The 25,316-nt window shown below is 43.9% G+C and overlaps 1 protein-coding gene across 2 annotated transcripts in view; it reads left to right on the top strand.

The window, feature by feature from the left end:
* Positions 1–25,316, top strand: part of GABRB1 (gamma-aminobutyric acid type A receptor subunit beta1) — a 116,562-nt gene that overhangs the window by 45,625 nt on the left and 45,621 nt on the right. The window lies entirely within an intron of this gene.

Here is a 25,316-nt window from a genome sequence, read left to right as displayed (position 1 = left end):
CGCCTTTTTTCTAGACTGAAGAGCCCCAAACATGCTTTTCCTCATAATGGAGGTGCCCCAGCCCAGCCCAGCCCAATCCTTTCACACCAATGGTGATTTTTGAAAGACTCTGTTAAAGATGGATGCAGACAACCATCATCTTACTGAATTGAACTTGTCACAAGATGTCAGAGCAGTCAGTCATGTAGTGTATGCATTCACAAGGTCCGGTTCCATGCACATTTCATCACGACAAAATAATTTTTGGGTACATCTACCCAACGTAAGATAATAAGAGTCTAGCACAGAAATTACAAACCTGTGGGAACAGAAGCATGAGTGTTGATATCTAAGTGCAATTCAGGTTCACACCCCCCCCCCCAATCTTCCACAAGGAGCATTCCATACACACAGCCATGTGGGAAGAAGCAACACCTGACCTGACTAGGCCACATTGATAGGTACTGCTTCCCAGAAATGTGTGTGTTTTTCCCAAACAAAAAATGTGTTTTTTCCCAGAAAAAAAGGCTGCCCTATTCATACACTGCAGAAGTAGTACCAGCCAGTGTGGTTCCATCCTACCAGCTCAGATGTTATTTTCATCTGGACATCCTGCATAGGAAGGTTTTATAGCATCTGAAGCAGGTCCATGAAATTATTTAGAGTGTGAATCAGCTGCCATCAAAATGCAGATTTATATTCATCCAAACATGTTTCCTATGTGCTGACCCTTGGTTCCTCAGTTTTACGGTTTATACCTGCCAGTTGTAGAAGCCACAAGTATACTTGCCCCAGGTTCACTGTGGAAAAGATAAGTCTCAGTGCAGTATTTTTTTTTAAGACTTGCCTCTTCAGCAGTCAGAAGTATTGCAGTGCAATCAAGATAGAAAGCTCCAGCTTTATCTCCTGTATTTGCAAGCCTGTATTTATCTCCTGTATTTGCAAGGAATTTGAATTTCTTTCAGCACAATCCTAGTTCAGAAGTAAGTCCATTGGGTTCAGTAAGGTTTACTCACTGGATAGTGTGTTACACTAGAATTACAGCCATTGAAACTGATCTTTACACAAACCCAGATATTGTTTAATACAATACATGATCTCTTGCATATACATTTCATCAATCTATCTTATATAATTCCCCCCTTATATTTTATCCTATGCTTCAGATCAAGAACAAGAATTACAGGTAAATATTGTTTTTTCTTCTAGTCTATGTGAAATCAGATGTGGTCCCTAGCTTTTGAATTCCTGAGCCTGTGAAACAGCACAATAGATAGGACCAGCTACCCAGAGAGTGCACGGCACTCATGGTGCATGGGCACCAGTTTGAAGACTTTATGTACATTAAAGATATGGCAAGTCTTTACGCAGGAGCAAGAGCAGCTTCTGCCTCGTGCAGTGACAAAGCTGGGACGGTTTGGTAACACTCAGTCTAGAGTTTATGCTAGTCGATTACGGTTCTACAGACATACTGTAATATTAATCAAACCAGTCTAGAGTTATCTTTTCAGCTGGCAAAGTATAGTCAAGACTTTGCAACCATTTCTAGTCATTAAAGATGGCCAGGGGGGTTGACACTGGTCAAGGGCCCATGCCCATCAGAATGTCCATCTGGCCATGCCAGCCATGCCACAGGTTGTGCCAGTGCCCAATGCACTACTCACTGGCTAGGCAGGGGTGCCATAGGTACTCCAGTCTAGATCTTGGCCCCAGGGACACCAGCAACTAGGTATCAGCATGGCATCCATCATATCTGTAGGGAAACAATTAGCGGGCTATCAAGGAGGCTAATGCAACCACAGCGTAATCTTAGGTATCTCAATACACCCTTTTATTTCTTTGAATTACCATAGACACTGCTGGAAAAATAGACGAAGTCCTAATTGTTCCTCCGCAACAATTCCAGTTTTCAGAGTGAGTGTGACAAAGTTCCCTGTTCATCTCTGTTTCTGCAAAAAAAAGATTCCCCCAAGTCCTTTGTTTGAGACTTGTTTTAGCTCTTTATTGTCTCCAGTAGCCCTTTTTCTCAAACACATATTTTTGGTATTAGAAGCTGGTAACAAATTGGTTGACAGGACTGATCATTCTTGTTTCATGGAGGGAAAAAAAAACATGAACAAACCCATCCTAAATTTTCTATGTATGGCAGGCCCAGACCCTAAAACAAATTTGACAAATTATGAACAGGTGGGGTAACCCAGTGGTATGCCATACAGAGTGATAAGAACCACCTTAAACTCAATCCCCCACATGGACTAGAGAGATTCAAGATTAACCTTTTCTGTGCCCTGCTGACTTTCTGTGCTGTGGCCTCTTCATTCCTTGATTTTCCCATCCCACCGCTGTGTGGTCTTTGATTTGATTTATTAAGAGCTATGCACTGTTCTCTGCTCCAGATGAGCACTGGCCAATTTATAAAGAAATTACGCTCTTTGGAATGTATTATTAAAAGGACCTGAAAGCTGCTTCTAAAATTAGCTTGTCCATGCAAAAATTTCTTAACCAACCTTGGTCTCTGTTTTCAAAGAGTTGTTTCAATACAATCCTCATCGGAAAGATCTATTTCCTCATCGGAAAGATCGGAAAGGATGCAGGTCTCTTGTTGTATTGTGTGCTCCCTGGGGCATTTGGTGGGCCACTGTGAGATACAGGAAGCTGGACTAGATGGGCCTATGGCCTGATCCAGTGGGGTTCTTCTTATGTTCTTAAAGGAGGAAACTGTCTTCACCATGGTAAATGCTAATGTAATACCTTACTATAGTTACCATAAACCATAGTTTGACAAACCACTTCAAACCATGGTTTGAATTAAGTTGAATTAATTCAAACCATGGTTGAATTGAATTAACATTGAATTGAATTGTTAAGGTTTGAATAGGAACCTTGGGTGTATCCCAGTGTTGATACAAGGTTGAAGGTTGAACCCCAAGGTTGAAGTACACTGTTCCAACCAAAATATGAATGCAGCCGTATAGTCTTGGTTGGGAGGACACTTGGGAGAGGAGCTTTGCTTCTCTGCACTGACACTGGTTGGGTTCCAGCAATCCCCCTGATACCTGGTTCATGAGAGCAGATGATTTAATAGGGTAGGCAAGGCCGGGGGGGGGGGGAATAGGAACCCAAAGGGGGCTGCAGAAGATGCCTGTGCAGCAACCAGGTGCCTGTGGCTGCCAGTCCAACCGGGACACACTCCGCAGGTACAGAAGGAGACCCCAACAGGCCCTTCTCTCATGGGCTTCCCCAAGGCAACCAAGATTCACAGCTCTGCTTCTTCCTTCCTCTCCCCACAGTCAAGGGCCTGCCACTTCCATCCTTCATTGGGCCTCCTGCACACACCTGCATCTAGGCCTTCCCTCTCCCTCTGCGCTCAGGCCTTTGGGTTCCCTCCTTTCCCCAGCCCTCCACCAAGGCTTCCTGCCCCTTTCAGATCACAGCAGGGCTTCTTGGGAAATGAAGTCTCAAGGCTCAGCAGACCCACAAACCTCATTCACAAATCTCTCTCCCCCTCCCTCCCTCTCCTGCATAGACTGTCATCTCTCCCTTGCTCAGACCACCAGTTACCAGGAAAAAGCACATTTTCCCCCCTCTGGCAAAGGGATCTCAGAGTTTGCTGCCAGGCACAGGGTTTTTTTCTAGTTATGTCTCTATATGCAATGGATTTTGGTTGGTCCTGGTTCCATTCAGCTCCGTCATTCCCCTAAGAAATCTTGCACGAGATTCCCAGGAGCTGCGGGGGGGGGGGGCAGGAGCAAGGCTCCCCATATCCCCTATACTGGTCACATATACTGAGCACTGGAAAAGCTGTAGATGTTATTTGTTCATCCACCCACCCCTCTGGGTGCCAGACTGGACTTTCCTGCTGGGAGTGGGTGCCCCAGCACAGCCCTGCTCCCTTGGAGTCTGCTGGCAACAAAGTCCTTCAGTGTGACCCATGAAGGGAAAAAATAAGAATGGTATTGGCCTTTTTTTGCCAGTGACCCCGGAGCAAGCTGCTTGCCTCCCACTAGTCTCCAGGTCTCATTCATAAGAACATAAGAAGAGCCCCACTGGATCAGGCCAAATGTCCATCTAGTCCTGCTTCCTGTATCTCACAGTGGCCCACCAGATGCCTCAGGACCCTGTAAAAGGCTTACAGACCCTATAAAAGGCTGCCCTACTTGGGGATGGGGAAGTGCAGGGCCTCCAAGAGGAATTTTATCGTGCATACAAAGTTTCTTTTGTGCCCTTTCCCTTCTCCACTGGATTTCTACAAATTAAAATATATATGAGTAAAACTATGTAGGCTTACCCAAAATGTGAATGCTAGTCTTCACACAAATACGTGCATTTTATGAGATCCCACCAAAATATCTGACTTCCCTCCTTTAGCTTTCTGACCCTGGGCCCAGGTACAATTTACCCCCTGCACCTCATTCTCATGGGCCCTGGCCTCCAGTGATCTCCAGCATAAGACTGCCCCATATTTGTTCTGATTGTGACCAAGATGTTGCTTCCTTCCCTTTCTGCAAGGATGCCTGCTTTTCTTCAAAACTGTAGCTCAGATGAAAACTCTGGAGGAATTATTCATAAACTTCGTTGCTCTTTATTACTACACAATTAAATTAGATGCACAGCATGGAACTCGGCTCTGAATAAGACGGCAGAGACAATCTAGCAGGGGTTACAGTAGTTTTAACCAAGGATTTTTTTTTTAAACTGCTGGAGGCACTTTCAGAGGAGGCAATTTGCACAGTTTTAGGCTATGCCAGACCCACTGAAGTCAATGGTATTTAAGCACCCTAGCTGAGCAGGATTCTAGCCAGAGCCATTATCAATTTAATAGAATGTGGGGAAGGAAGTTTCTGATCATTACTGGCCTGGCTCTTTGAAATGCTTGGTTTATAACCAAGCATAGAGCTTTCAACTGAGTGCAGTGTGAACAGGATAATCATGCCCCATATATGTAAGTTACTGGTTATCTGTACATCATATTCATAGGAGTCAATTGCCCACATTCCATACTTCTCTCTGAACAATCTGTCACGCTCCCATGTGACCAAGAAACAGAATTCAGGCTACATTAGGAGATTTTACTTTTTCTGGCCAGGGTTCTGAGAGGCAGAGAGGGGGTGCTGGAAGAGTAACAGCATGCAAAGTAGATCTTTATAGTACGTAACTGTGGTTGTGACTTCGTATGTGTTCATCTCCACCCATAGGGGCAGCAGTCACCTATTCAGTTCTAAATTATTATTAACAGTATTTATATACCACTTTTCAACAGAAAGTTCACAAAGCGGTTTACAGAGAAAATCAAACTAATGACTCCCTGTCCCCAAAGGGCTCACAATCTAAAAGGATGCAAAAGAACACCAGCAGACAGCCACTAGAAAAGACAATGCTGGGGTGAGGAGGGCCAGTTACTCTCACCCTGCTAAATAAAAGAAAAGCACCCACTTAAAAAGTGCCTCTTACCCAGTTAGCAGGGGTTTCAGTTCTAAATGCTTGTAGATTGTTCTCCCCTACTTTAATCAGACTTCTCATTAGCTTCTTTTCATATCTTGTTGTTTTATGTCTCCCTGCCTAAGCTTCCATGACCACTTCCTTGTTTTATTTTGCAGTCTATATAAAGCACATTGTATAATTCAGTTTCACTGTGAATGAGTTTTTTGTTTTTTTTTCCCCACAGCTTTATCCTGAACCTGACTATGCGCCCACTGCAATTTCATTTTCTGTTATATAGAAGTTAATGGCTACCATTCATTCTTACAGGGAAAAGTAATGTGTGGAACTTAGGGACAACTTGGCATTTGCAGCAAAAATACACATCACCCCATATAATACTAATGCTCATATAGGTATCGTAAGATTAGATAAAGGTTCTCCCTCTGGAATGTCCCTTCTGAAGGCAGTTCAAGCATTGTGGAGAAAGAAATAAAATGTTTCTGAAATACTACGTGCGCGCGCGCGTGCACACACACACACACACATTCAGGGGGCAAAGCAGTATAGGACAAAATGCAGCATAGGAGAAAATGTTTTCTCCTCACCTTAGTTTTTGACACAGAATGAGGGGAAGCATTCTTGAATTAGTTGTAGTTAAACTATCTGTCCCCTTTACCTCTTCTGGTGGTTCCCTTATCTATTGTTTTTAGAATGTTAAAAGGAGGAATGATTAATTAAAACTGGGGTATTCTGGAGGAGGTTCATGGATTTCTTTAAGAGCCCCCTACCTTTCTCTTATAATTCAAGGCTTTAGGTTAGAGACTATGGTTGGTATCTGGTAACAAGAGTAGGGCATGAGAAAAGGAGACCTGATTTCACATGTGGCACCAGTTGTGTTAATGGTTTAAATGACAGAGAATGGGCATGCATCAAAGTTCTCCTGACCTTCACCTCTTCCCCATCACTGAGGCTATTGCTCTTATAGGAACAGCTGACCAGGATCAGGCTGGCTTCTCTGGTTCTGGGATGGTGAGCAGGTGTGGGGTTGATGATGGCTGAGTTTGGGAAGAGGACTGGAATGTTCCAAATCTCTCTCCCCACTCGGTGCCTGTCAGACTTGATGGGTCTTTTGCTTCTGGTTTAATTAAGCCACTGCTGCTCTAACCTATTGCTGATTGCTGTGTTTGCTAATTTGAAAAGTCTTCAAGCAATAGCTTTCACTTAGCAATTTTGATGGAACTCTGAATGATTTAGCCTTAAGGTTGCCATAGCAATTGCTTTAATTGCTTGAAAGGAAGCAGCTTTGTAGTCTTACCACTTGAACTATGCAATCCAAGAAGGGCTTGAAGACTGATTGGTATTTAAATCTTCTGAAAGCAAAATGTGAACTTCTGTACATCCATGGGAGATTCAAACCTTTCCTTCGCCCATTTCTTTTCTGCTCCATTTTATACCTTTTTTGTCCCTATCACAGTAAGAGACTTTATGAGGACGAGCTTCCCTCCTACACAGTAACTTGTTTGCTTTCTGATTTTAGCAACTAGCATGTCTGTAAGAAAATGTATGACATGATCCAACCCAAACTGCATTGATTTCAATAGGAAAAATTTTAAACACACTCTGTTTGGAATCAGTGTGATTTGAGTAGACTTTGACTAGATTGTGCCCATTATAACTTAACACTGCATAAAACAAGTTAATAAGTCCAATGCATATCTTCTGTTAGGAATTTGCTACAATTTAAGGAATTAAAGGCCAATGAACCAATTTGCCTTAACATGCAATACCTGAAAGAGATACATCTCATTGGAAGTGAATACACTGAGCAAAGTAGAGTATTTTTAGAGCATTAATAACAAGGGAATTGTCTTGCCTTTACCTTGGAAATAGCCTAACTAATTGGATAATTAATTGCAAATGGTCTGGCAGTTAATATGACTAAGCTGATTAAAGTGCTGGAAATTCAGTGCTGCTACTGTTGTGTTTTTTAAAAGCCCACAATTCAAAGCTTGCCTGGGTCATTTAAGATAAGGCAATGCAAAACACCACATGATTCAATATTAGACACATCCTGTGTAAGCATCAGGCCTCATGGGACTTAAGCTAGGAGCCATGCAGGGCAGACACTGATTCCCAGCTTCCTGTTGGCAGCAGTGTGTATTGCTGGATAGAGGAGTAGTGTTGAGACATCCTATGTCTTGTGATTGGGGTTGCCAGTTCTAACTAATGCTGTCTTAGCATTACAAAGGTCCGTAAGGCTGTTTTTAAATCACCCAGCAAAGGAAGTTTGTTTTTTAAATTGATTTGCTTTGTGCAATTTTTGCCATCCAGGTGAGTTCTGGGAACAGAACTCTTGCGAATAATGAGACTCAACCTGTATGTATATCACCTAAAAGCCCATGTAAAATTTTATGTACAAGAAAAGACCTGCAGTCAACTTCCCATTTTCATACGAAACAAGTTGTATTTACAGAAAGGGTGATGTGAGTTCAGAGCATTGATTGCAGAAAAAGATCCTGAGCCTTAAGAGTTGCTAAACATGTCACCAGACCCTTGGATTCCTGGAAAGCTGTTCAGGGTGGCTCTTCCTGTAAACTGACCTTTTTTTCTGAATAATTGCTGTCATAGAGAAGCTGAACCACACAAAACCTTTTCAAAGCACAGGTTGGCCTTCCGTATCCATGGATTCAGGACCCGCAGATTTTGCGGATCCTCTGTGGATACCAAGAGCTCACTATATTACAAATAATATCACCCAATATGAAATAGATTTGTAGATTTCCTTTCTCGCATCTGTGGCAAGATGGCAGAGTCCCCCTGCACATTTGTAACTCATGGTTCTCATGAGCCTTGGAATCCATAATACAAATGCCTGCACAGAAAGAAAGGCATTCCAGGTTAAGACACCCAGAGATGCCATCATAGATTTTTCTACCTTTCATTTCAAGCGTAAGGCTCTCATCTTTGACCTTTTCCTTTCACCAACAACAGCATGTATAGCATGTATAAGAAGTGAAAATGAGTTGGGCACCCTTATCTGAGTTCAGAATTATTGACTGATTGTTGTTTTTTTAAGTGAACTTATTGCAAACTGTTAGCTATAAATACCAAGAAAGATTAAAACCTTGTAAGATACACACTGTACCTTACAGAAACAATTACATTCATCTGATAAATTCATTATTAATTTGTGATGATCGTTACATAAAAGAAAAAAAGAAAAAGCAAATCCAACATTTTAGCTGAAGGAACTTCTGTGCTTAAGTAAAATTTCATGTTCTGTGTTTGGTTACACCTTTTTCTTAATTATTATTCATTTGCTGAAGTTCAGTCTGAGGTTAACCCGTAACTGTATTTTGGATGAATTAAATATAGTAGGAGCCAGCAACTGAAGTCAAATTCAACCTTGCTGACTGCTTGCATTCTCCCACACCAACTCTGACTACCTAAAGGCAAAAGAGATATGAAAAAAGTGTTGTTGTGACAACAGAACTTGCTGGACCAGAACTTGCTGGTCCCACATGCACAAACAAGCTCAACCATGTACATCATTCGTACATATGTAAACTCTGCAGTGGTGTGCAGGGAAGGGTCACAGCTCAGTAGCAGAGCCCCTGCTTGGCATGCAGGCTGTCCCAGGTTCAATCTGTTGTGACATCTCCACGTCAGATAGAGATAAATTCCTGCCTGAGATCCTGGAGAGCAGCCAGCCCCCAGGCTGTGACAACAGTGCGGAACTAGATGGACCTCTAGTTGGACTCAGGATAAGGTCTCTTCCTAGAAACATGAACAGGGCCAGGGGCTGAGACCTCATTCTTTCCCCGAGGGTGGGTTGCTGGACTTGCAGAACTTGGGGGGGGGGGAGAGGTTAATAGTGCAATCCTCTGCAGTGCCCAGGCTGGTGCAGCAAGTGTTGCCCAAGTGCTAGCCATCAAAAGACTGCCATAAAGCACTTTGTGATGGCATAGCAGTTGCCAGAGTGAACATCACTCTGAATGCCCTCACCAGCCTACACACATCGGTGGAAGGAGTAGCGCATGCCATGGAAGGTTCCACACTGAACAGGGCAGAGGTGGAACAGGGTAGGGGAAGAATGGAGGAGGCCTGTAATGGGGAGGGTGGTGATGGGGATGGGGTGAGTGGATCAGGCCTAGGAGGGGGCAGGATCAGCAGCAGCCACACATGCTGAATCTTATCCCCAGAAGTCCCCATCTGCTGACATGGGTCCATTTGGATTTACGTCAGCTACTCAGCTCACGCAGGTCTGAATAGACCCATTGTGGCAGCTGGTGTTTCCCTGGGGCAAGGGAACAAATGTCACCTTATCTTGGAGACCTCCAGCCTTCTAACTTCCTCCATACAATGCAGTGTGGCTTTGGGTGCACTGCACCCAATGCAATGTGGGAGGATGGGTGCCATTGGGCAGTAAGGCACTGGTCCATTGAACTCACTTCTCAAAGCGGCCCATCAGGAAAACTAGTTACTGACCAGGAAATTACACTATACAAGAAGGACTTGCAACAAAATGTTGCAGCTCTTCAACCCTAATGCCCACCCCAGCCATTAAAGGTTCAAGCAGGTCAAGTCCCTCTCGCCTTTCATAGTCTGCTGCTGTTGGTTTTCGAACTGCCACTCAACATACTGTGGCTTTGGGCCACTGAACATGCTCAGCCTATATCATGTTGTGGTTTGGGGGGGGGGAATCCCTTCACTTTTTATTTTATTCTACGCATTGATTGCCTTATGTGGCCCCATTTTGCTTACAACCTGATCAACCCTTAGCCATCACCTGAATTTGCTGTTAGTAGATGATGAAGATGATGATGATGAAAAAGACTTCACAGCAAAGTGGGTGCAGCTCCATTGGTCCTGCCTTTGCACTGGTGGATCATGAGATCTGCCAACATAAGGCCAATACACAATTGTACCATAAGGCTGCAAGCCTATACACATTTACATAGGAGTTGGTGTATTTAACCCAATGGGGCTTACTTCTGAGTAGACATACAAAGAGTTATGTGCCATTTGGAACATCCAAGTTAAATAAATATGTTGTAGAGACTGCACGTGTCTTTGAATCCACAGATCTGCCTATTTTGCTTTCCAGTTTCTTTTTTGCATTCAGTCTGTGGTTCATGGCTTAATCAAGCTCCCAGATCCTTATTACCTGCAATAGCCTGAGCATGTTCATTTTATAGTGATCAGTACCTTGTAAGGGCTAGAAATGTTCACAGAATGTATGACTTAGTCAAGGTGCTCTGACAAATGCAGGAAAGAGCAATGAAGAAAAAGAACTGTGCGTGTTGGGGAGTGAACCAAGAATAAAACGCACTTGGGTGCAGATTTTTTAAAGGGGGCTCTTAAGCCCCACTTTTGGCAGTGTACCCAGATTGCTTCATTTCACTATATTCTTGAATAAAGCCTGCTGCCTAGACTGGCCTTCAAGAAATGGCTGCAGCAAATCACACTTGCATTTATCCAGATCACTGCCCTATAGCTGCCCAGACTATAATGGCACAAGAGCCAAGCTACTAGGGAAAACAAGATGCTAGATCTCATGAATCTTTCCTGATCTCATCCAGCAGGGCTTCTCTTATGTCCCATATCAAGAATTAGATATATCAATGGTAGACAAGCCTATCATCAGCTATGAACCATAATGGCTAAAAATAGACCCTCCATGTTCAAAGGCTGTCTACCTCTGAATATATGGTACCAAAGCAGAGCAGAGCAGTCTTCCTATATCCCTTTGTAAAGAAGAATTATCCTGATGTTCATAAAAGATAGTAGCTATTAAATTTAGGTCCTTGCTAATAACAATGTCTGATACATAAGTCTTTTTCATCCCAAGACAATTAAAAATAAATAAATCAAATTTAAAAGATATTGCACACAGGATTAAGTTATGTCCCCAAACTGAGCTGGGACATATCATGGAACATTTATGCATCAGAAGATTGCATGGGCCTCCTTAGAAATCAATACAAAACCAAAACAAACTGAAATGAATTTATTCCCATGTGCTTTCATTCCATTCCAATTTCACTATTATTTTCAAAGCAAAATGAATTAAAACGAATGAGACACATCTATTTTGTTTTGAAGAGGTATGCCCATGACTAGTGTCTGCCTGTTCTAAGCAAATTTCCTCTCTGCCAGGTTAATTTTATACATGTGAGCCATTTACATTAATGAGGTGGAATAAACACACAGTCCAAAGCAGTATAGTCCATTAACATAGGTTACATAAATCTGCTTGGTCATGTCACTCAGCTCTTTGAAGAACAGTAAAAATGTTTGCTAAGTGTCATAACAATGGAAGACACTTACAAAAGCATTATATAATCTTACTGGTCAGGCTGTGCCTTGGCAGATGTTTGCAAAACCATTTTATCACTGAACTCTGATCTTTGCTAAGAGCTGTCCATAATGATTTCCATCAAAGAGTTGCAATAAACATCTTCAGAATGGCCTCATTACAACTCAGTCAGAAGGGTAGAAAATTTATGGGCAATTAATTATCTCTGTATAGAATGACATGAATGTTTTATCTAGCCTGCTAGAGTATCGGTTAGAATTCTTAAAGCTTTCATGAGTGTACAACCCAATCAGAATTTCAAGCTAAATAAAACTGGCTCTTTATCCAAACACCCTACTTAAGACTCCAATATTCACACTTATGTGGGAGGCGCAGCTCAATCCAATGCTTCCCTAGCAGTTCCCTGAGCTATCTGCTATAACAACATCTCCACCTCGGTAATGTAGGAAAATAGGTTGGTTCTTGGATACCAAGAGGCTGAAATCCATTATTTATTGCATTAGGGGTTTGAACTTGGTTCAGATAGGCATTGAAACAAAAGCAAAAGCTTTCATTACTAATTACCAATGTTAAGAGCTATACTATGTGTTATGATGAACACTTAGATTGGCCTAGCTTTCCCCCCCCCCCATTTTTGTTTATTTGTTTAAATACTGTGGAGGGGTTGTGCAAAATAGAAGGAAACCATGAGGGCTAGGAAGCTTTAGGACTTTGTCTTTGCCATGATTCTGATCCTGATTGTGTACTCTCTGTGTGTTATTTACAACAGGAAAAATAAGCAACAAAAGTAAATTGAACTTTTTTTCTGCTGTAAATAATATATGTTGGCAACCTTTCAGTCTCGAAAGACTATGGTATCGCGCTCTGAAAGGTGGTTCTGGAACAGCGTCTAGTGTGGCTGAAAAGGCCGATTCGGGAGTGACAGTCCCTTCCACACTGGGAGCAAGTGCAGTCTGTCCCTGGTCTGTCTCCCTGGCTATGGGCCTTCCTTCTTTGCCTCTTTGCCTCAGTCTGTTGGCCAAGTGTCTCTTCAAACTGGGAAAGGCCATGCTGCACAGCCTGCCTCCAAGCGGGACGCTCAGAGGCCAGGGTTTCCCACTTGTTGAGGTCCACTCCTAAGGCCTTCAGATCCCTCTTGCAGATTAGGCAGCTTGTATCGCAGCTGTGGTCTACCTGTAGGGCACTTTCCCTGCACGAGTTCTCCATAGAGGAGATCCTTTGGGATCCGGCCATCATCCATTCTCACGACATGACCGAGCCAACGCAGGCGTCTCTGTTTCAGCAGTGCATACATGCTAGGGATTCCAGCATGTTCCAGGACTGTGTTGTTTGGAACTTTGTCCTGCCAGGTGATGCCGAGGATGCATCAGAGGCAGCGCATGTGGAAAGCGTTCAGTTTCCTCTCCTGTTGTGAGTGAAGAGTCCATGACTCGCTGCAGTACAGAAGTGTACTCAGGATGCAAGCTCTGTAGACCTGGATCTTGGTATGTTCCGTCAGCTTCTTGTTGGACCAGACTCTCTTTGTGAGTCTGGAAAACGTGGTAGCTGCTTTACCAATGCGCTTGTTTAGCTTGGTATCGAGAGAAAGAGTGTCTGAGATTGTTGAGCCAAGGTACACAAAGTCATGGACAACCTCCAGTTCATGCTCAGAGATTGTAATGCAGGGAGGTGAGTCCACATCCTGAACCATGACCTGTGTTTTCTTCAGGCTGATTGTCAGTCCAAAATCTTGGCAGGCCTTGCTAAAACGATCCATGAGCTGCTGGAGATCTTTGGCAGAGTGGGTAGTGATAGCTGCATCGTCGGCAAAGAGGAAGTCACGCAGACATTTCAGCTGGACTTTGGACTTTGCTCTCAGTTTGGAGAGGTTGAAGAGCTTTCCGTCTGATCTGGTCCGGAGATAGATGCCTTCTGTTGCAGTTCCAAAGGCCTGCTTCAGCAGGACAGCGAAGAAAATCCCAAACAAGGTTGGTGCAAGAACACAGCCCTGCTTCACTCCGCTTCGGATGTCAAAGGGGTCTGATGTGGAGCCATCGAAGACAACAGTGCCCTTCATGTCCTTGTGGAAAGACCTGATGATGCTGAGGAGCCTGGGTGGACATCCAATCTTGGGGAGAATCTTGAAGAGGCGATCTCTGCTGACCAGGTGGAAAGCCTTTGTGAGATCTATGGAGGCATGCAATTGAGATTGGAACTGCGTCGGGGCAAAACCCCCTACCATGGTATTAACCTTGTTTCATGGCCCCCTTTAAGCAAAATGGAAAAGACCTCAGAAAAATTACAGTTTCACCCTTAGTTCCTATGTGAGATTTAGCATAGGGGGATAAATGTATTTAAATTACAGAAACCATAAGTTGTGCATTCCAAACTGCAAGGCACTGATCCACTCACGTTTCTCTCCAAGGTTGTCAGCCTGCAGTATCTAGTTGGAAATCCAGTTTCCATAGCTCAATTGAGACAACATGGGCATGTTCAGATCAGTCTTTATGGAATATCTTCTCAAGTAAACCAAGCAATACAGTGGATTCTTTTGAGATCCCCCCCCCCCCGGCATTTTAATCAACATGCAACTGTGGAGAGAAATTGAACAAAAAAAAAAAAGCACACATGTGAGACTCAGTATGTGCTCCCCCCCCCCCCATGAGGCTAACTGAAGCAGTTGCTTCAGGCAGCAGATTGGTTGTGGGCACCTATTTCTGTCCACCTACTTGTGTCCACTGCTCCTCCTTCTTCTCCTTTTTCCTCCTTGTCCAGAAGAGAAGAACAGGGAGGAAGAAGTGGAAGACAGCTTGAACATTGGAGAGTGGGAGAAGTATAGGCTGGCACATGATCGAGTCAAGGAGAGCAGCACTTGACATTCTGCTTTAGGCAGCAGGAGGTCTTGGGCCAGCCCTGAATGTATACCAGCCTGAGAGGATGCTTGCTCACAGTGTGAATTTGTTGCGAGCAGCCTTGTGCCCAGGCCGCTCCGGAACCACTCCGGTCTGCTGCTGGAGCTCCGCCGACGGCTTGGCACGGCAGACAGCTGCACAGCTGTTGTTGTTTCTGTGCCTCAAGGCCAAAGCACTATCACCCCGGCGACAAGGAAGACTCAGAGGCAGATGTTCTCCACCACACTCCTCCTTTACTTATGTACAGATATTTACAAAGTCCAAATAGTACAAACGGTACACGATCCACTCTCCAACCAACGTAGCCTCCGGCTCACAATGCTCTGCTTCTCCCACACGCTTGCCTCTGCTGGACATTTATATTTCCTGCAGCCAATCACAGCATTAGGAATACTGCTGACTGTGCAGTTGCTGCCACACACACACACACATGAGATCACCTGATGCAATATCACCAGATATTGCATCAGCATGAATCTCCCAGGATGCTGTGCACTCCTGGTTTGGCCAAGGCTTCAGGCCTGTTACTGTGCAGCCAGCAAATTACCTGTCAGGTCTGGGGTTCAACCCGTGACACCCCTCCTAATTTCTGGCTGTGCAGTTCATTTACATTCATAATTACATTTTCCTCCAGCAAGGCAACATTTTCATTACAGTGGGTACATTTCAGTATTTCATTTACATACATTTTCTCATAGCTTGTTACACACGTTTCCCAGGTTACACACGTACACATTTTCTTTCCCAGGGCATACAATGCAGTTGTTTTACACTTCACAGTTCCTTTTGATGTTTTCACATTACATACTGTGACACAATTTGTTTCTTCACCATCATAACCATACCTTTTGGGAGGCATTCCTTTATTTGCCCTTTCGGAATGCCTAGGTATTTCTGGTTTGGTTTCTTCCTCAGAGTCTGGCTCTATTTTTGGCATTTTCAGGGTTAAATCTTCCCTTTGTCTTTGCTCAGCACTCGGCCCCTCCAGCCTGCGCCTATCTTTCTGCCTTGGCAGATCGCCGGCTGGCGCTCCAGGCAATATTACTGTGCTTTGCTCTGGTTCTCTGGCTGTGAGTCTGCTCCACCCCTCGGACTCATTAAACACAGCTGATCGGGAGATTGTTAATTTACAATTTCTGTCACAGCTTTTGAGCCAGTGTCATAGCCCAGAAACGTCAGCTTTTCCGTTTCACTCCCAGCGTTCTGTCCCTTGGGGTTTTGGACCCAGGCAGACACACCAAAAGTACGGACGTGTTTTAGGGAAGGGGATTTCCCGTATAAAGCCTCATATGGTGTCTTGTCAATTCCAGACGTCCACAGACGGTTTATTAAATAGTTTGCGGTCTGCATGGCCTCAGCCCAATAACGTCTGCCCAGATTTGCGTCTGACAACAATGCATTCATCTTAGTTTGCAATAACCCATTGCGTCTTTCCACCATCCCATTTTCTGCAGGCACTCCCCTATTTGTTAGCCTGTGGCGTATGCCTTTCGCTTTTAGCCAATTTTCCAATTCTGAACACGTGAATTCTGTGCCTCGGTCGGTCTGCAATTCCCCAACCTTTCGGGCATACTTTCATTCCATGAACTTCACCCACTCACGTAAATGCTGACAGGTGTCAGATTTGCCTTTGAGTGGAAAACAGAAACTGAATCTGGAATGGTGATCAATTAAAATCAGCGCGTATTTTGCACCTCCCACGGACGTGTCTAGTGGGCCTATCACAAAATTGAAGAGACAATTTTGGAGACTGTCGAAGAAAATCCTAGATTAATAGGAAGAGAAGCTAATGTCTGCTTTAGGAGGTTTATAATCATGACTTTGCAATGAGGTGCAAAAAGGTATCTGCATTCTAATTTGAGTTTTTGTTCAGGAATATCAGAGCCAGGCCAAGGCTATGAGTAGCTGTAATGGATGCAGGGTTGGCGTAAACACCCCACCTTCATATCCCTGACATCAGTAACTGGAGACCGGTGCTTGAAATGCAGCAAGTAGAAGGGACGCTCCATTAGCCCAGCATGGTCAACAGGTCAAGCTCCTCATATCTACCTCAGACCTGCCAGGCCAATCCCAAAGTTTCACATTGCAGGCTAGCTGCAAGCATTCTTCCCTTTAAGCTGCTCACTCACTCAGCTCAAAAAAATCCAAGAGAAGCATCGTGCAGATCAGAATTAGGTGTTCCTGGAAGTCCTGTGATGATGTATGACATCATCACTATGCATCCAGATACATTACCCAGCCGTGCAGTTGGCGAAGGCTGCACTACCTACCAAGCTGTGCAACTGGCATAGGAATCCATGCAGCAAAATGGACCCTTTGGGGGAATATCGGCCACAATGGTGTGATGGATATTTGCTGCAGAAGGTGTGATGTGAAATCCCATGGCCATCAAGGAAAGGGATTTAAAAAAATACACTGTGGGCTGTGATCATACTAATGGAATCATAAGCCAAGTGGAAGGGTTGGTTATTATAGTTTTGGAGGCTGTTGCCAAACAGCCACGGCCACTCCTAATGCTTTATTTGTTTGAGAAATAAAGAGAGGGGTGCAACCTGTTGAACTGTGAACACACATTGGACTTTGAGAACAATGTATGTATCATCCATTAACCATGAGCAGGTCATCATTACATTGTGCTGTACTGGTCTGGATGGACGCTGCAGGAACAGAGGAGCAACAAACTAAAACTTTGCAAAGTAGAAATGGGCTCTTGTGGTTGTTCGCATTCATTGCGACATTCCTTCATTCAGCTTTCACTAGGCCAGAGGAAAAGTGTTCACTGGCACAGTAAATAATAGTCATGGATGCAGATTAACGTCAGCATCATCCTCACAGTTTCCCAGTAGGGTTGAAAAGTTGGCTTAGAAACACTGGTTGCCATAGCAACCTGATCATGATGGAAGTTACAACAACCTAACATGGTTTAGCTGAAGGACATTGTCGGATTTTATGCCTTTTGGTTTATTCCTGGAAATATGACATGCGATGCTACATCTGAAACCTGTTGCATAACTTCCAAACTACCCTGTTAGAGCTCAGTCTATCTCTCCCCTGCCTCATATAAATATTTTTAAATTGTGATGTTTAAGAGCGATGTTAGATGGGATGTGGAAGATCTGTGATCAGATGTCCTGACCGGCGGCAGCCCATGCCCCCATGCTGCCTGAATCTCCCCAAATTCACTGTCCCCGTGCTTGCTTGCATGTGCACCCCAGTAGATGAGGAGGAAGGGCATGAGGGAAGGCAAGCAAGCAAGCAAGCAGCTGGAGGGGGCAAAGAGTATCCATTGCTAGAGAGGGGGAAAGGAGGTGCCCCACCAACTTTCCCTTTACTTACAAGTAGGAGAGCCTGAGAACCAGGGTGGTGTAGTGGTTTGGGAGGTGGACTCAGACCTGGAAGATCCAGGTTCAAATCTCCCCTCAGCCACGAAGCTTCCTGGGTGACCTTGGGCCAGTCACTTTCTCTCAGCCTCAGCTATCTCACAAGGTTGTTGTGAGGACAAGGAGGGGAGGAGAAGCTGTGTGAGAAATAAAATAAATAAGGGGGGCAGGTGGCAATTGCCCCAGGTGCCATACCTGGGGGTGTCAGGGGGTGCCTTTCTGAGGCTCGGAGAGGCCATGCACAGCCTCCCCAAGTCTCAGAAGGCCTTACAAAACACACTTACAGTTTTTGCTTGAAGTACTTCTGGAAGGAGGGTTTTTAAAGAAAATTTCTGCCCTTGTGCCAGATGGCACAGCTATGTCACTACTTACCAGAGCTCCATGCGCAGTCTCTCTCCCTCCTCCTCATGGAGTTCTGTTTTAAATGAACTAGATCATCACATGCCAGGAAGCACATGCTGCTCCTCATCATTTCAAACAGAAGCCATGCAGAGAAGGGAGAGAAGCTGTGTGCCTCACTGGGTGAAGTGGCTGGGTGAGCAGGCACCCCCCCCCCATGGCTAGGGAAGAGGGGGGGAGGTGCCCCTACACCCTTTTCCTGTTATTTACCAGAACTCCAGATCACTTCTCTCTGCCTGCATGGTTCTTTGTAATCCCCCACCTGCATAGTGAAGCAGTACAGACAGCTCTCAATCATGACTTATAGCTGGGCTGTCAAAAATAAGGCCTGTGGACCCAATATGGCACCCAAAAGCTCTTTATTTGGCCCACATGACAACTGGGCTCTCCTTGTGCTGCCTTTTCAGCAGTGCTGCTTCTGCGAAGGCTGTGGGAGGGAGATATTGAAAGAGGCCTCAGAAGACAAGGAATGCTATGGGGGAAGGAGCAGACCAAAAGGGATAAGAAAGGAAGATCCCCTGGGGGAGTCCAATTACCATGCAAGTTGCCCTTTCAGTGGTGCTGCTTCTGCTGAGGCATTACTTTGCAGGACACTTTTCAGCTGCCAAGCTCAGAAGTGACACCTTGGCATAAGCGGTGTTGCTGAAAGGGCAGCTCGCATGGTAATTGGACTCTCCCAACATGATAATTGGGCTCTTCCATATCTTGAAAAGATGATCAAAATTTGCCTATTTTCTCTTCTGCAGCTAATGAGAGTTACCACATTAGAACAGCTTATTTCTGGCCATCATTTGCCCAATGACATCATCATTAATGATGTCATTTTCAGCCCCCAGCAAGTGTCACGAATGCTATATGACTGTATGAAATGAGTTTGGCACACCTGACCTTCAGCATTCATTTCATGATACACAGAAGATGTTTTTCTTTCTTTTGAGGGGCAAACAGTATTTAAATATATCTATAAATATTTCTGTTAACAATTTCAGTTAAGAAACATTGGGTAGGAATGAGAACTTTCCTGATTCATAAAAGCAGTCGAGAGAAACAGGCTGACTGTAATGAGTTTGGGATCAGACTCCATTTGGATTAATTGATATTGGTTTGCCTTTTCACTCTACTCCAACTTTGTCTTGGCTCTGAAGTAAGCATTTATGCTTCCTTTGAATCTTTGACTTTTCATTTGTTTTGCTCCTGGCAAGGAGAGGCGTTGAAAATATCCAGTTTTGCATCTCAGTTCTTGCATTGCCTTTGATATGTTCTGTTATTTGTCACTGTAGATCTTTCTACCCCAACTTACAAGCTTTCATGCAGTCAAACTTGTCTTTGTTACTTGTCTGAGTTCAGTTATTATGTGAAAAGGAGACATGCTTAGACATCAGGCAAGAGGCCAGAGTACAGGTGACTACTGATATCCAAGCTAAGCCTGTTATGCATTGAAAACTTCAGGGAACACGCCAATTGTTACAGAATTAGCTTTCAACTGTTTGTGAAAATTCATCTGGCGGGACTTTGATATGAAAAGGCACTGGTGTGAACATTAAAGATGAATGGGAATGCCCTGAATATCAAATTAGGGATGAGATGCAACCTGAGAATGGTATCTTCATTGAAACTCGGAGAGGGATGCTGATTTTGGATCTCGGCAAACAAAATCACCAGCTTCCAGGTCATGGAAAACAAGTCAAAGGATTTGTCCATCGAGGCATCAGTTTCAGGGAAAATCCCATCCATTTCTCTTTTGTCATTTCTGGAACCCAAAAGTTAATTAGAATGCATTTGCTTCTCAAACAAAAAACTCTGCCATTCTCTTAGCTTAATCTTCAAGTGCTGATGGAATTCAAAGAACTATGAAGCATTGGCAATATGCTCAGTTATACCTGGAGAACTCCAGTTTCAGCTACAGTGTCAGAAAGAGTTTTCATCTGGGAATTTTTATCTACTTATGGCCGCGATTCCGCCCATCTTTCAGAAACAAACTCTGGACTGACTTTGCTGGTCAGGTGTGAAAAGGGATGAATAGAGGTATACTTTGTAGAACATTTTTTTAGAATAAAATTGTAAATTGAAACACATAAATTGAGAATTACAGCCCAATCCTATGCCAGCTAATGCCAGCGGAATGGGCACGCGTGCTGACACCAACATGTCATAGACACAACATGCTGTTGTGGCTGCGCAAAGGCCCATGGCACCGGTGGCAAGGCCTGCGCCAGCCTGTTACTGCCACTTAGAGGACTATACCCATCAGATCAGGTAGGGTTGGGCAGTGGGAGGGTGAAGGGAGGGCAGAATGGGCCCATTGGGCAGTGGGAGGGTGAAGGGAGGGCGGAATGGGCCCGTTGGGCAGTGGGAGGGTGAGCAAAATGGGCAGGTGGGAGAAATTATAAGGTGAGGAGGGCAGGGAAGGGGGTTCAGGCCTGGGAAAAAGGTAGGAACAGTAGCCACAACTATTGCCACAACCTATCCCCTGTCACGGGCCTGAAAGCCCAACATAGGAAGGCCTGAATTTGGGCCAGCTGTATTGCTGGTGCAGATTTAAGTAGCCCCATAGAGAAGCCCTGAGGAGACAAAGAAGGGACCAGAAGGGAAACCTGGAGAGCACCCAGAGAGCTAGGAACCTGCATGATATTTTGAGAGCCCTGTTCTATTTACAGCGACATTCATTATAATAATAATAATAATAATAATAATAATAATAATAATAATACAGTTATTTATAAACCGCCTTTCATGGTCTTCGGATTTCTCCTCAGACTTTATTTCAAGGCGGTTTACACAGGCAGGCTATACTAAATCCCTATAGGGATTTTTACAATTGAAGAAGGTTCTGTCTTTCAAGAACTACATTTCAGATGGATCCTTTTATGATCTGGTATCACATTCTGGCCTCCAGTTTCCTCCCACGCAAGCTGACAATCCTTCATATCTCACTTGAAGGGTGGCCAAAGAGCAGATGGAAAAACTCAGCTCGACTTGTCAGCTCTCTGGGTACCCTCCAGATTTCCCTTCTGGTCTATATAGCATGGCAGTTAGGGGCAGGCATCTGGCCTTCGTCATTCGCCTCTGAGGGAGTTTGAGCCTAAACAGAGGGATGGGGTTGAAACGCACCCAAATCCCCTTCCATTATGTAGTTGTTGTTTTTTTAATCTGAATATATAAAATGCCACTCTGGTTGTCTTCTGAGTCATTTTTCAAATATTATGGCCTCATGCGCAGTGTCATTCTCATGGAAGTGGTATTTATAGCACAACTCTATATGTGTCTGCTCAGAAGTAAATGCAATTGAATACAATCACACTTACTCTCAGGTAATTGTGTAAAGGACTGCAGTTTTAGATTGCAATCATGCAATACATGCTCACCTGAGAGGGGCAGCCCAATCCTGAGCTGCCTGGTGCCCAGAGGAACAGTGGCACCAAAGTGGTGACCACTGCATCCTATGGGCTTTGGATAGCTGCTGGCATCTCCTCTGGCGAAGGGGACATTCATACCCTGTATTTTCAGCTCTGCATTTTCAACGGTGGCTGAGCTAGGTGCTACGTAACCCACCTGATATGAGCTTGCAACCCACCGAGTGGGTCCCGACCCGCAGTTTGAGAAACGCTGATATATATTAGAACTGTCATTTGAAAAGTGATTCCTGAAGACTTTGAAATGTTTACTGTTAGCTACACGGTGGCTTCTGCCTTTGAAGGCAATACTAATACTCGTTAAGCATATGGCATACAGTTTACAGCTTGTTGTGTTTGCATTTATAGCAGTGTTCATTACCAGCCAAAACTTCAGTTTAGGAGAAGAAAAAAGTGAGCCCAGGGCTTCTACTGAGAATTCTATAAATGGCTTTGCTTGGTGGTTTGGAGTGATATGTAGGCCCAACAGAATCTGATACTACAAGAGGTAAGGGGACTTGTTAAAGTGATGCCGGACTAGCCTCCCTGGAAAGATATCTGCTAATGTTATGCAACCATGACAAGTTTTTTTAATTGCTTGCAAATGCACAAAACACATTCATAGCTACCATATGGCGGCTCTTCAGGATTCCTCCAAAAAGGGACTTGAGGGCCAGGTCTTGCCACCCTGACAGACTTCTCTGCCTCACTAGGCATGGCATCTGCTTTGTCCCAGCTTGCCTGGGGTGGGAAAGGCAATTGGGAACCAAAAGGGAAAGGAACTGACAGCTGTGTGACTATAAGGCCTTTAACTAGACATGCAAAGAAGCTTGGAGAGCTGTATTTGGACAGATTGATGGAGGAAAAGTCCATCATGGATTACAAGCCATGATGACTTATTATGTAAACTCCAAGTTTTAGGGGTGTCCTACCTCTGAATGCCAAATGCAATGGGGTGGCAACAGGATTTCAAGGTCTCTTGTTGTCTTGTGTGCTTCCAGAGGCACCTGGTGGGCCACTGAGAGATACAGGACACTGAACTAATGGGCCTTTGCCCTGATCCAGCAGGGCTCTTCTCATGTTCTTATATAGTATTCCTTACCAGTCAACTTCATGGTTGCAATACAAAAATGCTTGGACCCAGAAAACTGCACATGGTGTCCACAGATGCCTCTTCAGTTCAGTATGTGGCCTACTGGCAACTTCTTTCTTAGGATAGATTTGAATCATGCCTACAACTTAATGCAATTTTTAAAGAATTTAATGTACAAGTCTTCTCAGATGTTAAATGTTCCTATAGATCAGTGGAACTGGTGAGTGGGTTGCGAGCCAATTTCAGGTGGGTCCCCATTCATTTCAATATTTTATTTTTAATATATTAGACTTGATGCTACTATGGTATGTGACTGCATTTGGGGAAACATTATGGACCTGTACTTTTAACAAGCTACTATGTATATTCTTTTAACAATGATAGTCAATAGGACTTACTCCTGGGTAGGTGTGGGTAGGACTGCAGCCTAGGAGTGTTAAAAATTTTCCTGCTTGATGTTGTCACTTCTGGTCATGACATCACTTCCTGTGGGTCCTGACAGATTCTCATTCTTAAAAGTGGGTCCTGGTGCTGAATGTGTGAGAATCACTGCTATAGATGAATCTTTCTGACATCTCATTCTGAGATGCCAGTAGATGGTCTTCAGCTAACATAAAGATTTCTTTAAAAAATAAAAAAGCTCCGTCTTATTTGATACCGTGACTACATATTCCTAGTTCTTACTTTTGGAGGCCGCCTTTTGCAGCCTGTCTTAATGTTTTCACAGCAGTTTTACATTATACAAGACATGTCCCAGAGAAGGCCCTCTTCCATAACAGACTTCTCCATTACCAGTGACACATACACACATGCCAGAATGTTATATTCAAAGATGTGTAAGCAGGCACTAGCATGAAATAAGTGCCCAGCTTATAAATCCTTTCTGCAAAATCTTAATAGATGTGGGCACTTCCTCGGAAGAAAATATGTAGGAATCAAAGCAATCTAGCGTTAGAAGTGGGAGAAAACAGTGATAACGAAATAAAAACACCTCACACCATTTTCTGCACTTCTTATTTTTGTTTTAATAAAACCCAAAATCTGCAAAAAAACCACAACACGTTTTATTTGGTTTTTCTTTATTATTTAATGTGGGGGTGCATGGGTAATGACTGAGGCTTTATATGCTGATACTATACCACCTATATCACCAACCTAGTACACTTTTCAAGTGATTATAATGTATAATTATTATGTAAATTTTGAATAAAAACACATCACTCTTTCTGCACTTCTACCTTTGGAAAACAGTTGCCCCCCCCCCCCCAAAATTAAGCCACTGAGAAATAAGCCAATTTATTGCTGTGTTCTCAGGAAAGCAGCAGGCTTTGGCATCACAATGATGGTATTACCAGCTTGATGATGTCACTTCCAGCCATGACATCACTCCAAGGTCAATAATATCACTTCCAGTGGGTCCTGGACAGGTGGTCATTCTAAAAAGTGAGTCCTGGTCCTAAAAAGTTTGAGAACCACTGCTTATTGTTAAATTTCCAGCTCTGAATTTTCCACATTGTGACTGAGAGTTCTACCTTGTACTAAAGCCTTTTAAAAAAAGACCTCTGACAATGAATTAGAACAAGAAAACTCAACCACCCCCTGGTCTAACAGATAGCAATTTCTTGTAGTTCTGCCACTGAGCTTCCTTTGGTAATTTTTCATAGAATCTCCTCAAGGCTTCTTATGAGATTCCATACCAAGGACATTGTCACCTTCCTGCTGGTAGACTTCTAATATGCTACCAATCAAGTTGTTTTGATGTGTCTGGTGATTATTTTCTGCTCAGTACGGGCTGACACCTTTGGCTAAAGGGACAATTTGTTGCCTCTTCAGCAGACCAATTCCATATAAAGATCTACTAGGAGAGAAAGTTCAGCAATGTGTGTGGTGGGAAGGTGGGGGAGTAATGCACCCTCATACAAAACAAGCTATTAAGCTTGAATACTTTAGTAATTAACATGGTACAAACAGCCTATTAAAAATATTTAATTTGGCTGCAGTCCTGCACGCATGTTGCTTAAACTCATTGACTTGAGTGCTATTCAGACAGCTTGATTATGGGTAGCCTTTGTGATATAAAGCAAAGTCATGCCTGCAGTGCGCCGCGAGGTCTGCAGTTCTTATGATGATGCACCATTAGGCTAAATGCACTGTTAGATACTTCATGGGGCTAAACTAGTCATGTGTTATAAACAACCTCTTTTTCCCAATACACATGCATTCTAACCTAACTCCATTTTGGTCCCTGGCTGTCATTCCTGGAGACCAGGCAGGACTTCACTGTACAAATGTGGAGTCAGGCAAAACTCTTAGGAGGGGTCACACCACATCACTAGGATGTTTGGGGGGCTACAGCCTGCACCAGCTGACATCACTGGAAGGGTGTCACCAAAATTACTTATGCAGCAAGCCAGCTGGTACAGAGGTATAATGGCGGGTGGT

This window comes from Tiliqua scincoides, chromosome 6 (assembly GCF_035046505.1).
Source record: "Tiliqua scincoides isolate rTilSci1 chromosome 6, rTilSci1.hap2, whole genome shotgun sequence".
Taxonomy (NCBI): domain Eukaryota; kingdom Metazoa; phylum Chordata; class Lepidosauria; order Squamata; family Scincidae; genus Tiliqua; species Tiliqua scincoides.
Note: the sequence above shows the minus strand (reverse complement) of the source record. Positions and strands in the feature narration are given on the sequence as shown.